Below are 12,034 nucleotides of genomic sequence, written 5' to 3' on the forward strand. Positions count from 1 at the left end.
GGGGCTCCCAGGCGGGGGCTAGACTCCGCACCGCGAAGCGATCTCTGCTGTGGACCCCGGCCTCAGGAAGAGGATTCTGGCCCGGCATTGTGATCCTAACACACCTCCAGGTACCACTCTGTTCCGTGTGAAATGCCCTAGCGAGAAGTGCACTAGCTTTTCCCCCCGCGAAGTGCCTGGGTAAGAATCGCTGGAGCAAGCTATTCCTGACAAAAGAGCCTGTCAAAGCCAAACTGGGGCACCCCGATCTCATGAAGCCCTTGGCTCGCGGTAGCATCTTCGTTGTCCTTGTACTGGTCCACAGAAGGTCCAACTTGCCTGGAAGCTGATCTCGAAACAGGTCCAGGCTGGGACGGGCCTCAACCTAGGTGGATTTAGGCTTGGATGGTGTTGGCTTTATTTGGCTCTAAAGGGGAGGCGGAGGGAAAAACAAAAAAACAAAAATAGAAAACACTGGGCTCGTCCGGGATTTGAACCCGGGACCTCTCGCACCCAAAGCGAGAATCATACCACTAGACCAACGAGCCGGCCCTGAAGGTGGGTTTTTCTCTTTTTTAATGTTCATTCATCCTATTGGCTGCATCATACTGTTTTTGACGCTGCTCATAAGCCCAGAGGTTTCCTCCAGACCTCAAGAACATCAGTGTGCGCATTCGGAAGAACCTGAGCCACACCGTTCCAGAAGTAGGAATGTTCATGAAGAAGCTCAGGCTGAGCTGCGAGTCTGTCCGTGGACCCTCCCCAGGTGGGGTCTGGCTGCTTACAGGGTTAGGAACAGAACCACCGCAGGCGTCTGGGGGCGTAAGGATATAGGAACAATAAGAACCACCGACGTCACTAAGAGGCAAAGGTTACCTCCAGGATGAGCGAAAGAACTCGATGCGATGGGCCCCATGAAGGTCAAATCCTAGAACCACTGCCTTAGTCCGCTCGGCTGTCTCTCTCTCAACACTTGCATGTATGCTTTGGCTGTTTCCTTTCAGCCTTACATAATAAACTTCGTGCTTTAGGTCTAGATTTAAGGTACCCTTTATGGGCGGGCAGAAGGTGACCTCGGGGAAGAGTTGCCCGCTTCCCATACCCTCTTTCAAAGAAGGCTGGACCTGCCGCTTCTCTATCACCCAGAAGGTGGCGGGTGGAAAGGGAAGGGAGGACGTTGTCCTTACTCTGCAGGGCTTTCTGCTTGGGGAACGAAGTTCTTGGGCTCTGGCTTGTCTGCCTTGGTCACATTGTCTACCCTGTGCCTAACACGTTCCTGGGACAGGGCGTAAACTCGGTAAACAGTTATTGAATCTCCTGAACCAGGCACCAGACTCCTGGGCGGGCTACCAGAGGAGAGAAAAGGAGAAGAGGAGCGCTCCCTTTCTAATCTTCCTACGAGTGGCCACTTTCTATCGGTTCTGGACTTCAGGCTGGGCATTTACAACCAGAGAAGAAGCTGCCTCTCGCACTCCAAGTTGTTAGCAGAGAGCGTTAAAGGACCGAGGAAAGGGTTCGCTCTCTTTTAGCCAGCGTCTGCTTCAGGAAACCTGGAGGGATCTCAGGCCCGTCGCCTCTGTGGCCGAGCCTGATTCCGGGAAAAGGCTTGGGGAGCGGGGGAGGGAGATCTGGATGCCTTCGCGTCCTCACTGCCCCTGCGGCCAAATTCTGAGGGCCAGAGGAGTACGAACTGTGCTTAGAGAAAGCCACCTCCCTTTAAAAAACAAAACAGAAAACAACCCCAAACGTTATCTGTAAGAGCTGGAGCAGTTCGTTTTACGAATCCGAGCAGACTGGAGACAGTGAGGCTGCTGCCAGGTCTTCCATTCCTTCTCTTCTGTAAGGCGCCCTCACCCTACCCCACTTGACCCCAGGCCTCCCTCCCCTCGAGGCCCTGCTGTGGCCCGAGATCAGGGACTTGTCAGGATTGAGGCTGAGGAGCACGTACTAGTGCTCTTGGAGAAGACTTTCATCCTAGTTTAGGCCTAGTCAAGAACATGTTTCTTCCTCACTCGCTTGTTTGAAGGTACTTCCTTCAAAACAAATTCCTTTCAAGTTTGAATTGTTTGAATCGTCTGTTAAACTTCAGATGTAAAAGCCAGTTGGCTGCCGTTTTTTTAAAACAAGGGATTCAACCGTAAAAACAGGCCCTGGGTCGGCTCCATAGCTCAGGGGTTAGAGCACTGGTCTTGTAAACCAGGGGTCGCGAGTTCAAATCTCGCTGGAGCCTCAAGCGGGTTGCTTGTTTTCCCACGTCATTCTCCGTTTTAGTCCACTTATTGAAACGGACTTGGAGAAAAAAGGTACTGTGTAATCTTTCTGGGAAAATCGGATCCTGGAGATCCAGGACAGAAGATCATAGGACAGAAGATCAGGGAATCTGGGCTCCTGTGACCCCGAGGAAAAAGTGAGGTGTCTGTACCTTTCAGTAAGCGGGAGAGGAGCCAGATTACTCAAGTCTCTGCTAGAAGACACAGTGGGTTGGCAGGAGTCGACACCCCCGTATTTGCGGAACAGGGCAACGTAGGCCCATTGATAGCCATGACCCCCGCGGCGTGGCGTCCTGCGCACCTCCCAAGTGCAGCCAGCCGGGCGCCGGGTTTCTCCTGCGCCTCTGGAGCGACCGGTTCTCGGGTTAATCGGGCAGCGCAGTGCAGACGCTAGGCAGATGCGCCCCCATCGGGCTTCTGCTCTGCTTCCATGCTCACTTTCTCGGACTCAGACACCGCGTCCGAGGCCCCAGGCTACTCCCTGGGATTCGATTTGTTATAGGTAAGACTCTCCGGGGACTTGGTGGGCTTCAATCTTAGTCTGAACCTCAAATACAAAGAGGCCAGACGTCTCACTAGCTGTTCCTACATCCACAAAAATCTACACTAAGGGAGCGGTGTCGCACCCGTCGATAGCTCAGCTGGTAGAGCGGAGGGCTGTAGAGGGAAGCAGCTGCTGTCGCTCTTAGGTCGCTGGTTCGACTCCGGGGCGACGGATGTGCGTCGCATTTTGACGATGTCTCCTACTCAACTTCCGGAAAGTTTTATCCTCCCAACCGGATCACCTGAAACATTTACTATGATTCTATTTTCAGGCAACAAGAGAGCACTTTCCATCGGCCAAGAAACTTAACTTCACTTAATCGTCTTTGTGATCATGCAGTAGATGTGCTTCGGTTTACTCGGTTTACTGGGAAATGTGAACCAATGGCGTTCGTATTAGATTTGCATCTGTTACCTCCTAATCTTTGGGACCAGTTTACGTTGATTAAATATTGGGGTGACATCCCTCAACCTCACCAGATACTTACACTTTTTCATAACTGCGAATAATGTATACTAGAGAAATCAGAGGTTAAGGAGAAACACATTAGAAAGTCTGCCCTTGGAAAGGATAAATACACAATAGAAAATAAGCAATGCAAAAGCCTAAATATGCATATGGAGCTGTTCCTCCATTAATAAGAAAGAAATACTAATTTAAACGAGAGGATATTGGATATTGTTTCATCACCAAATTAGAAAATGTTGGTTAATATTTAATACTGACCAGGGTGTAGTGAGAATGACATTCTTGTAGAATGTCACTAGTTTCTGGAGGGCACTGAGCATTATAAATCAGGAACCTTAAAAAAGACAGTGTTTGGTCAAGTATTCTATTCTATTTCTATAAGTTTATCATTTATACATGAGAAAAGGAGATATGGCAAAATATAGTTATTTGTGGGTGATTTGTATTCTTCATAGTTTGGGTTTTTTTTTTCCAAAACATATCACGTGTATACATCACATTAATTAAGAAAAACAGTGTTTTAACCTTACAAAATGAAGTTTAAACATATTCTTTGCCACTGTGGAAGACATTTTGGCAGTTTCTTACAAAACTAAACACACTCTTATCATGCAATCCAGGAATCACGTTCCTAGGTAACTACCTCAATGAGTTGAAAAGTATATCCACACAAAAACCACAATAAACTGTAGTACATTGATACAAATGGAATATTTATTCAGCACTAGGAAGAAATGAGACATCAAGCCATGAAATGATATGGAGAAACTTTAAATGCATATTACTAAGTGCAAGAAGCCAATCTGAAACAGCTACCTACTCTATGATTCCAAATATATGACATTCTGGAAAATGCAAAATTATGGAGACAGTAAAAAGATCAGTGGTTGCCAATGGTTAAAGGGAGGGAGGGATGCATCGGCAGAGCACAATTTTTAGGGCAGTGAAACTATTCTGTATGATACTAGAGTGTAATGGTGGATATATGTCATTATACAGTTGTCAAAACCCATTGAGTGCCTAATACAAAGAGTATATCCTAATGTAAACTATGGATTTGAATTGATAATGATATATAATTGTTGGTTCATTCACTGTAACAAATGTATCTCACTAGTGCAGGAGGTTGATGGGAAGGAGGCTGTGTGATGGGTAGGGAGGAGAGAAGGTATGTAGGAACTCTGTATTTTCTTACCCAATTTTGCTGTAAACCTAAAACTGTTAGTCTTGGTCAGTTCAGCGGCTATAACAAAAATATCATTGTAGCTTATGCCAAAAATGTATCGCTCACAGTTCTGGAGACTGGGAAATCCAAGATCCAGGTGCCGACAGATTTGGCGTCTGCCAAAGCCCCACTTATTGGCTTGTAGACAGCTGCCTTGTCGCTGTATCTTCACAATGGCTAAGAGAGAAATCTCTCCATTTCTGAGAAAAATATGGTCTCTTTTGTGAAAACCTCGGGTGCCCAAGATTTTCTTGGTAAGAGGTGGGTGAAAAGGAAGGGGACATCAAAGAGGAGTCATCAAAGTGAAATGAGGGGGTCTGGGAGAACACGGAAGAGGATTTTGAATGAGGAGGGGGAAAGTCATAAAAAGTGGTTCTGGAAAAGAGACCTTGGTTCTTGCAGAGTCCTAGTTCCCTCCTCCATTTATTTCACTCATTCCTCTTGACACTCCTGGGAAATTCTCTACTTTCTCCAGGGGAGCTGCCTGCTCAAATCCAGGAGTAGGACTGTAACAGGGGCTGTAAATGGCTGAAAAGTGCAGTGGAACAGCCCTTCTAGGAGGACACCACTAAGCAGTCCCTGAGTGTATCCTCTCCTCTTTCACACGCTGAATCAGGCTCTGCACAGGTATTGCGGTCGAGTGGTTTAGAGACCTGGACAATCTCCAAGATAGGTAGATTCACTTGGAAGGGACTGGGGAGTGGCTAAGCCAACACCATTCACAGCACACACTCCCTGGGCCCCATGCAAGGAGTCAGCCAAGAATCAGCTTGGACGTGTTTTGGAATCACAAACCTGCAAAGTCAAATTCAAAATAGCTGTTTACCTACCCAACACCACCCCATGAAGCAATGATGCCGGAGTGAGAGCTTGAAGCCTGGGAAGTATTGGCTTTCTCATTCATTCATCATATTCAATTACAAAAGTAATGTAATTGAAATTAAAACCAAAATCGGGTCTGTGCAGGTTATTTCTCAGAGTATAGAGCTGCAGCTCCTAAATGAGTGTCAGCGGCGGGATGATGGGGGGGGGGGGGGGGGGGTAGGCAATTTCTGGGAAGTCTTCCTGACCAGATGATGCCTAAGCCACGTCATAAGAATGAATCTGTGTGAGTGTGGATTTTAGAAGAGGAAGACCAAAAACGTTCCCAACTGAGGGAACCCAAAAGCAGTGCAAAAGCCTAGACAAGAGGAAGGTCCAGTGCAAATACCAAGCCTGGGAGGGAATATCAGAAGAGCGGGAGGATCTCAAGCAGTAAACCAAGGGGGTTTGACGTGCAAATATAGAAATCAGTGTCCGCTAGAAACTTTCCAAGGGGGAAGAGGAATTTCAAATAGTTACTGGTACATAGTCTTCTTCAAACTCCCTTCCAACAAAGAACAGTATTTGGGATTTGCAGCTAGATTAAAATGCAGTAATGGCAGTGGTGGGATTCGAACCCACGCCTCCGAAGAGACTGGAGCCTAAATCCAGCGCCTTAGACCGCTCGGCCACACTACCATTTGCCACGGAGGTTTTTTTTCCATCTCTAAGTTATTTACCCATCCCAGCGTGGGGGCTCAAAATTGGAATTTTTTTCTTCATGGTTAGTAGGGTTCCCCGCAGCGTTTTCATTCATCCCTAGGGATCTGAGCAAACACAGGAAAGGAGGAATCATCGTATTCTCACACGCCTGGGAAGTGAGCCACAAGGTAGTCAACGATTATCAGTGTGAATGTCTTTGGAAGATTTCTACCTTTTCTTTAACCTAGGCAATAAGACACAGAAGAAAAAAAAAAAAATCCCGCCAGCGACTTATTACAGGTAATTAGAGAAGACTGAATAAGGAGCTCCTTGCTGTGGAATCCTTAGTCCGCGGCTGAGTCTCTGCGCGAATGAGGTCGGAGTTCAGATCCAGCAGGAGGCGCCCTTTCGCTCACAGATCTGGCCAGCCTGCCACCGCGTTCCAGGGGAACTCCTTGGTCCCCTCGTCCTGCAGGTTCAGTCAGAATGGAGAGACTGGGTCTAGTTGCGGCCTTCTTGGTCAGTAACCATCGCACTGCTGTAGTTCCCGAACCATTTCCCTTAGACAGGGACAAAAGTCGACCCCCCCCCCCCCCCCCAAGGGATGTTGCATTCCAGGAGCGTCCCCAGCCCAGAAAGGGATGGGTTCCGGGCTTCCCTTGGGTCCAGACGCCACTAGCTCCATGCGGTTTCTTTTGGAAGGAGCAGAGGGAAAGCTAGAAAAAGTTTCATGAGTGATACCTGCGGTCTCCTGACCCAAAGTGGGATCTCGTACCTGTCCGTGAACTCTACTCGGCTCAAAGCCCTGGATTCTCTCTTATCTATATTCTTCTTTTGCTGTTTCTGGTTGGCCATTTCTGGGTCTCTGGAACCAGAAATTCTCCCAGGAGTCTAGTTTCCAAACTCTTGAAGTTTCCAAACCCTTGAGGCCCCTCCTCCCCCTCTCCCATCTCCTGCCTCTCCTTGCCTGAGGGCTCTCTGAGGTCTTTCCCCAAGTCCTGGTGGCCTGAGGGTCGGGGGCCTGGGGGTGCGCGGAGAGAGAAAAAGTTGTTCTTCATTGGCTCTTCACGGGGCGAAGGTCCTGCTAGCTCCCGTCCTCGCTGCCACGGGAGGGGGCGACGAACAGAAAAGAAGTTCTAGAAAAGCTGCTTGGAAATAGGGCGCAGGGAGCATCTGGTGGCTGTAGACCGACGCGCGGAAGTGGGGCCAGGAGAAGGCTGGCGCCCAGCGAAGGAAAGGGCCTGGACCGACCCGGGTCGGAGGCGGGGTCTTCTTGGGCAACGCATCAGCACCCCATCCCCGCCAGGCTCGCCGCCTGCTGGGCCATACCCCCTGCACCTTGCCACCTCCACCCCTACCGCACCCGACCCCTCCTTGCAGACAACATATTAAGTGCTGCCTTTTTGCCTTCTGCTTTCCTCTCTCTAGTTCTAGTTCATGGGCACTCTGAGCAACCTGGGCAGACATGGGTGTCCACCCTTAGGCTCCAACCAAGTTCTTCTTCTTTCCAGAAGCTTCCAGAGTCAGGAGCCAGGCGCAGGCTTGGAGGCTGCCAGCAAGGAAGGCGAGTGGGCACCATCCAGTCTATTGGAATGGTCAAAGGTGTGGCTTCTGCGCCCTACACCCTGGAGGCGGAGGGATTCAAATAACTGTAGCCAGCCCTTTTGGCTGAAGGGTACGACTTCTAAGAAATTTCACTTTCTGTTTCAGAATTCGCAGAAAAAAGCGAGTGTGAGCTAACTGCCTTCAGCAGTATACAAAAGTCTCTGTCACTCTGGAAAGACTGATGTGGGAAGACTGGCGTTAATCTCAAGTTGGAGAGAACCTGAAGTTATGTGTAACCACCTCAGTAAGATAAGGAAGCATCAGTCCGAAAGGGAGAAAAAAACCTGGGGCTTCTTATTACTTGAAAGAAGTGGGGGAGGAAATGGGAAGGGAGAGAACAAATATTTAAAATATCGGTGGAGGGGGCCTGGCTGGTTTAGTGGGTGCAGCATGCTACCCTTGATCTCAGGGTGGTGAGTTCAAGCCCCAGGCTGGGCATGAAGCCTACTTAAACGAATAATAAAAAAAAATTTTAATTAAAATATCAGTTGAACTATTATGCCTCCTGCTCAGCCAGATGAGAAACTCAGAGTCTATGGATAGGTCTTGGGAAGGTCTTACTGACACTTTTGATGAGCTCTCCAGTTGTGATTGTATACGTGTGTCTGTGTATGTTAGGGCACATACACATTTGAATAAACCACAGTAACTATGTTTTAACCTAAAACAACAACAACAGAGATTATCAGAAGATGGAAGTGACCTTCTTGATAGGGCCATAAAAAGAACGAGTCAACTGGAAAGAACCTGGTCATTACAGCAGAGCTCCCTTTGATCCTGGGATGCTGCATGTTCAGCATCCAAACCGGCAAGTCTGAAAGCATTTTCTAATCAGGAGAGAAAGTACTGCACTCTCCTTACCTGGCTGAAGTTCCTTTACTACCCCGTGTGCATGGCTTCCCCGATTCAATCACTGTATAGTGCTTGAGGACTCATGCTTACCTTGAACTCACTGGATCCTTCAGTGGAGGGAGGAGCCTTGGTCTATTCCCCTCAAGAAATGGATCCTATGTTGGACTATACACTTCAAATAAGAAATGCTCAGAGACTCACAAGCCAGGTGTCTCAGCTTTCCCAGTGGGGTACCAACTTTGCCACCCACTTTATTGTCCTGTATCTGAAGCAAGTAGATAAGCACCCTTTTGGAAAGATGCCTGATACAGATAAATGCGATGTTTGGCACATGGTTATCCCTTCCCTCTTCAGCATAGAATGTTAGTATTCTAGGCTCTAGCATTCTGCAATACTGCTGGAGAGTTTAACCTTGAATTTTCTGCCATCCTCACCTTGCTGGTAGTCCAGATGATGAAAATTTATATACAAGCAGGAAATTCAAGACCCTGATACTCATAGTGTGGTCCAGGCACCAGCAGCATCAACATCTCCTGGTAACTTATTAGAAATGCAGGATCTCAGGCCTCTTGAATTGGAGTCTTAACTAGCTCCTCAAAGGTTAGAAAATTTTGAGAAGTACTTTATGTTCCAATCTGTGTATCAAATACTGTATGCTCAATTTTAGGGCATTTGAAAGTTCCCACCAGAATCCTTCTGGATCAGTAGAAGACTTGCATTACACTGCAATGTAAAGTTCTTTCCCTAGCTCCAATGGAGAGCCACCCAGGTATTGGCCTGTGGCCCCCTTTTGCATGTGCTGTAAATATCTTGCTAAAATTAAATACTAGGGGTGCCTGGGTGGCTCAGTCGTTAAGTGTCTGCCTTCCGCTCAGATCATGATCCCAGCGTCCTGGGATCAGGCCCCGCATGGGGCTCCCTGCTCAGCGAGAGGCCTGCTTCTCCCTCTCCCACTCCCCCTGCTTGTGTTCCCTCTCTTGCTGTCTCTCTCTCTGTCAAATAAATAAATAAAAATATTTAAATAAGATAAATTAAATTAAATACTAGCAAATAATATGTTCCTTTCAATGAATGTAGCAGATAGTCCTTTCAGCATTTATTGAGACCTTACTTAAATATTTAGTTCCTTTATGGTCTCACATGTTAATTAAATCATTCATCACAGTAATGCGAAGTACTGTGATATGTTTATACTTGCAAGTTTTCTAAAGTAAATGTTCAAAGGAAAAGGAGAGGAGGGTAATCACTTCCCTCATTTTCAACAGGAAGAATCAAGCCTCTTATTTTTAATTTGTATTTTTCCCTTACAATGTTCATCAGCTCAGGAAACCAGCCTATTATCTTTAAGTCAGACCTATAGGAACTCAGACCACCATCTCTAGTAACAATCCAGGAAGCCAAGCAATAATCCTGTAATAATCAGTCCCAAGTGGCCAAGATTTGATTAGTAACTGACAGCTTTCCTAATACTTTCCTTGCTCCCAACTTAGGACCAACCAGGGAAAGCCAAATATGCTCCCCTAACCGATCACAGAGGACACCTTGCTTCTAGATAGACTGTCTACAGCTTCCCCATGCCAACAGCCTCCAATCAAGGCATACCTGAAGCCTTCCCTTTTTTCCACTATAAAGCTTTCTCACTTTTCCGTCTGCCTTTGAGTCTCTGCCAAAACTCAAGTGATGACAGCTGACTTCCTTGGGATAGCAAGCTCTGAACAAATAGCCTTTGCTTGTTGTCATTTAGTTGGTCTTCATTTATTTCCACTCTAGAGTTTAAATTTTGCAAAATAAAAAGTTGAGGGAAAATGGAAGAAATACAGACAAATGAAGAAAAAAGTAATTAAAAACAATCCTAAGATCACTAGTAGGGGTCAAGTTAGAAGTCAAGAACTTCTAACTGGCCAGAGCACTCTGAAACATGCCTTTTTGATGTTGTTCTCTGGAACGGGCTAGTGGAATGTACTCTTGGAACCCCCTGAGTCAGGCCAACCCTAGTGAGCTGAGGGCAGCTGCATGGCTGGAAGAATGAGAAAGATTGATGTAAGGTCCTGAGACAAGCTTCAGGGGTAGGAAATAGACCGTATGTAGATAGGGTGTATTGGGCAAAAGTTTATTTATCCTGTGAGAAGTTTATTTATCTCTGTGAAGGAGAGACAAAAAAAACCGCATCATGTCCATGGGTGTTGCCCTGGCTTCTCCTCCTGGAATGCTCCTTTGAGCATTTTAAATTACTTTTAGATGTGTGACTAGCAGTCTACGGTTATATGGAAGAAATCAGTCCATACGGGGAATAGAAGTGAGCTTGCTGAGTTGTGGCAGGATGAGGATGGGGAAACAGAGTATAGGAAAAGGTAAGAGGAGCCAAGAATGCAACAGGAGAATAAGAGAGGAGGAGAAACAGCGAGCAGGGAGGGGAAGAGAAAGCTGTTGGGGAGACAGTTTTGACGAGTTAGCAATTTTGCCTAAGGCCAGTGTCTCTGAATAAAAGGACAATAATAAAGATGGTAATAACAGTGATGAGAGTAATGAGCCCTCATTTCCAAAACAAGGATCCTTCCTCTCTGTAAGGTTAAATAACTGACCCAGGTGTTTTCTAACCACTACACTACATACTCAATGTCTACACACACCAACACAACACTCCACCTATGAGTCAACATTTGTTTTGGTTTGATTTTCCTGCCCCAGAGAAAAAGTCAAGCACCCTGCCAGTTCCTTAAGAATTATGACACCTGTCTTTAGGTCCAAAGGGATGACCATGCTGATTACCTTGGAGGTTTCCACCAGTAAAATGCTTTGTGTGGACAAATGGGTTACAGCAACCGATTCTGGATTCTCCAGAGCAGAGCAGTCAGTTCAAAGCCTTTTTTTTGGTAAGATTTTATTTATTTGTCGGGGGCGGGAAAGGGGGGAGCAAAGCCTTGCAGTTCTCTTGCAGATGAGGATATTGTCGGGTAGAGAAAGACTGAGGTTTGAGCACCATGGGAGCATTGGGAGGAACAGCCCTTGTCAAGCCACAGAAGAGCCTATCACCGTCCTGGCCCTGAACAGTTGGATATGTTCATCTTATCTTAGGACAACATTATGAGGTCTCTCCATGACTCATCCCTGAACCAAGAATATCTGCCACAAATGCCTGATTTTACCTATCTAGAGATTTCTCTTCCTCAAAAATTTGTAAGTTCGGTAGCAGCATGTTTTATACTGACAGTGAAAATTAAAGGACACAATGGTTGCCAGGTGAACTGCATGCGGTATCTCTCCCTATCGGATGGGGGCCCCCACGTGTGGCGCGATGATGATCTGGTGGAAGTCAGTGGTGCCTGAGATGAAAGAACTCACTTGAAGCAGAACACAGGAGATAGAAGTTTACCGAATACACCTTAAGACAGCCGCAGGTAGGAGAGCAAAGGACAGACAGCAAGGAGGGAGTGGTGGGCGGCTGTATTTAAAGTGGGGAAGGCGAAGAGGTATGGGGAATGTATGGAATTTTCCCTTTTTTGGTAACTGTGCCTGGTTGTAAGTAGCCCATTGGTCAGTGAGGGCTTATGGATGTTCTGATGTGGGTCACCTAATGGGCTTGTCTGT

General features: G+C 46.9%; 3 non-coding genes across 3 annotated transcripts; 1 reads left to right on the plus strand and 2 right to left on the minus strand.

The window, feature by feature from the left end:
* Nucleotides 1-455: 455 nt before the first annotated feature.
* On the minus strand, nucleotides 456-527 carry TRNAP-UGG. Its single transcript has one exon. It is a non-coding gene; the product is annotated as a tRNA-Pro (tRNA).
* Nucleotides 528-2,136: 1,609 nt separating this feature from the next.
* On the plus strand, nucleotides 2,137-2,209 carry TRNAT-UGU. Its single transcript has one exon. It is a non-coding gene; the product is annotated as a tRNA-Thr (tRNA).
* Nucleotides 2,210-5,904: 3,695 nt separating this feature from the next.
* TRNAL-UAG lies at nucleotides 5,905-5,986 on the minus strand. Its single transcript has one exon. It is a non-coding gene; the product is annotated as a tRNA-Leu (tRNA).
* Between the last annotated feature and the right edge of the window lie 6,048 nt (nucleotides 5,987-12,034).

The sequence above is a fragment of the Neomonachus schauinslandi genome, chromosome 9, assembly GCF_002201575.2.
Source record: "Neomonachus schauinslandi chromosome 9, ASM220157v2, whole genome shotgun sequence".
Lineage (NCBI taxonomy): Eukaryota > Metazoa > Chordata > Mammalia > Carnivora > Phocidae > Neomonachus > Neomonachus schauinslandi.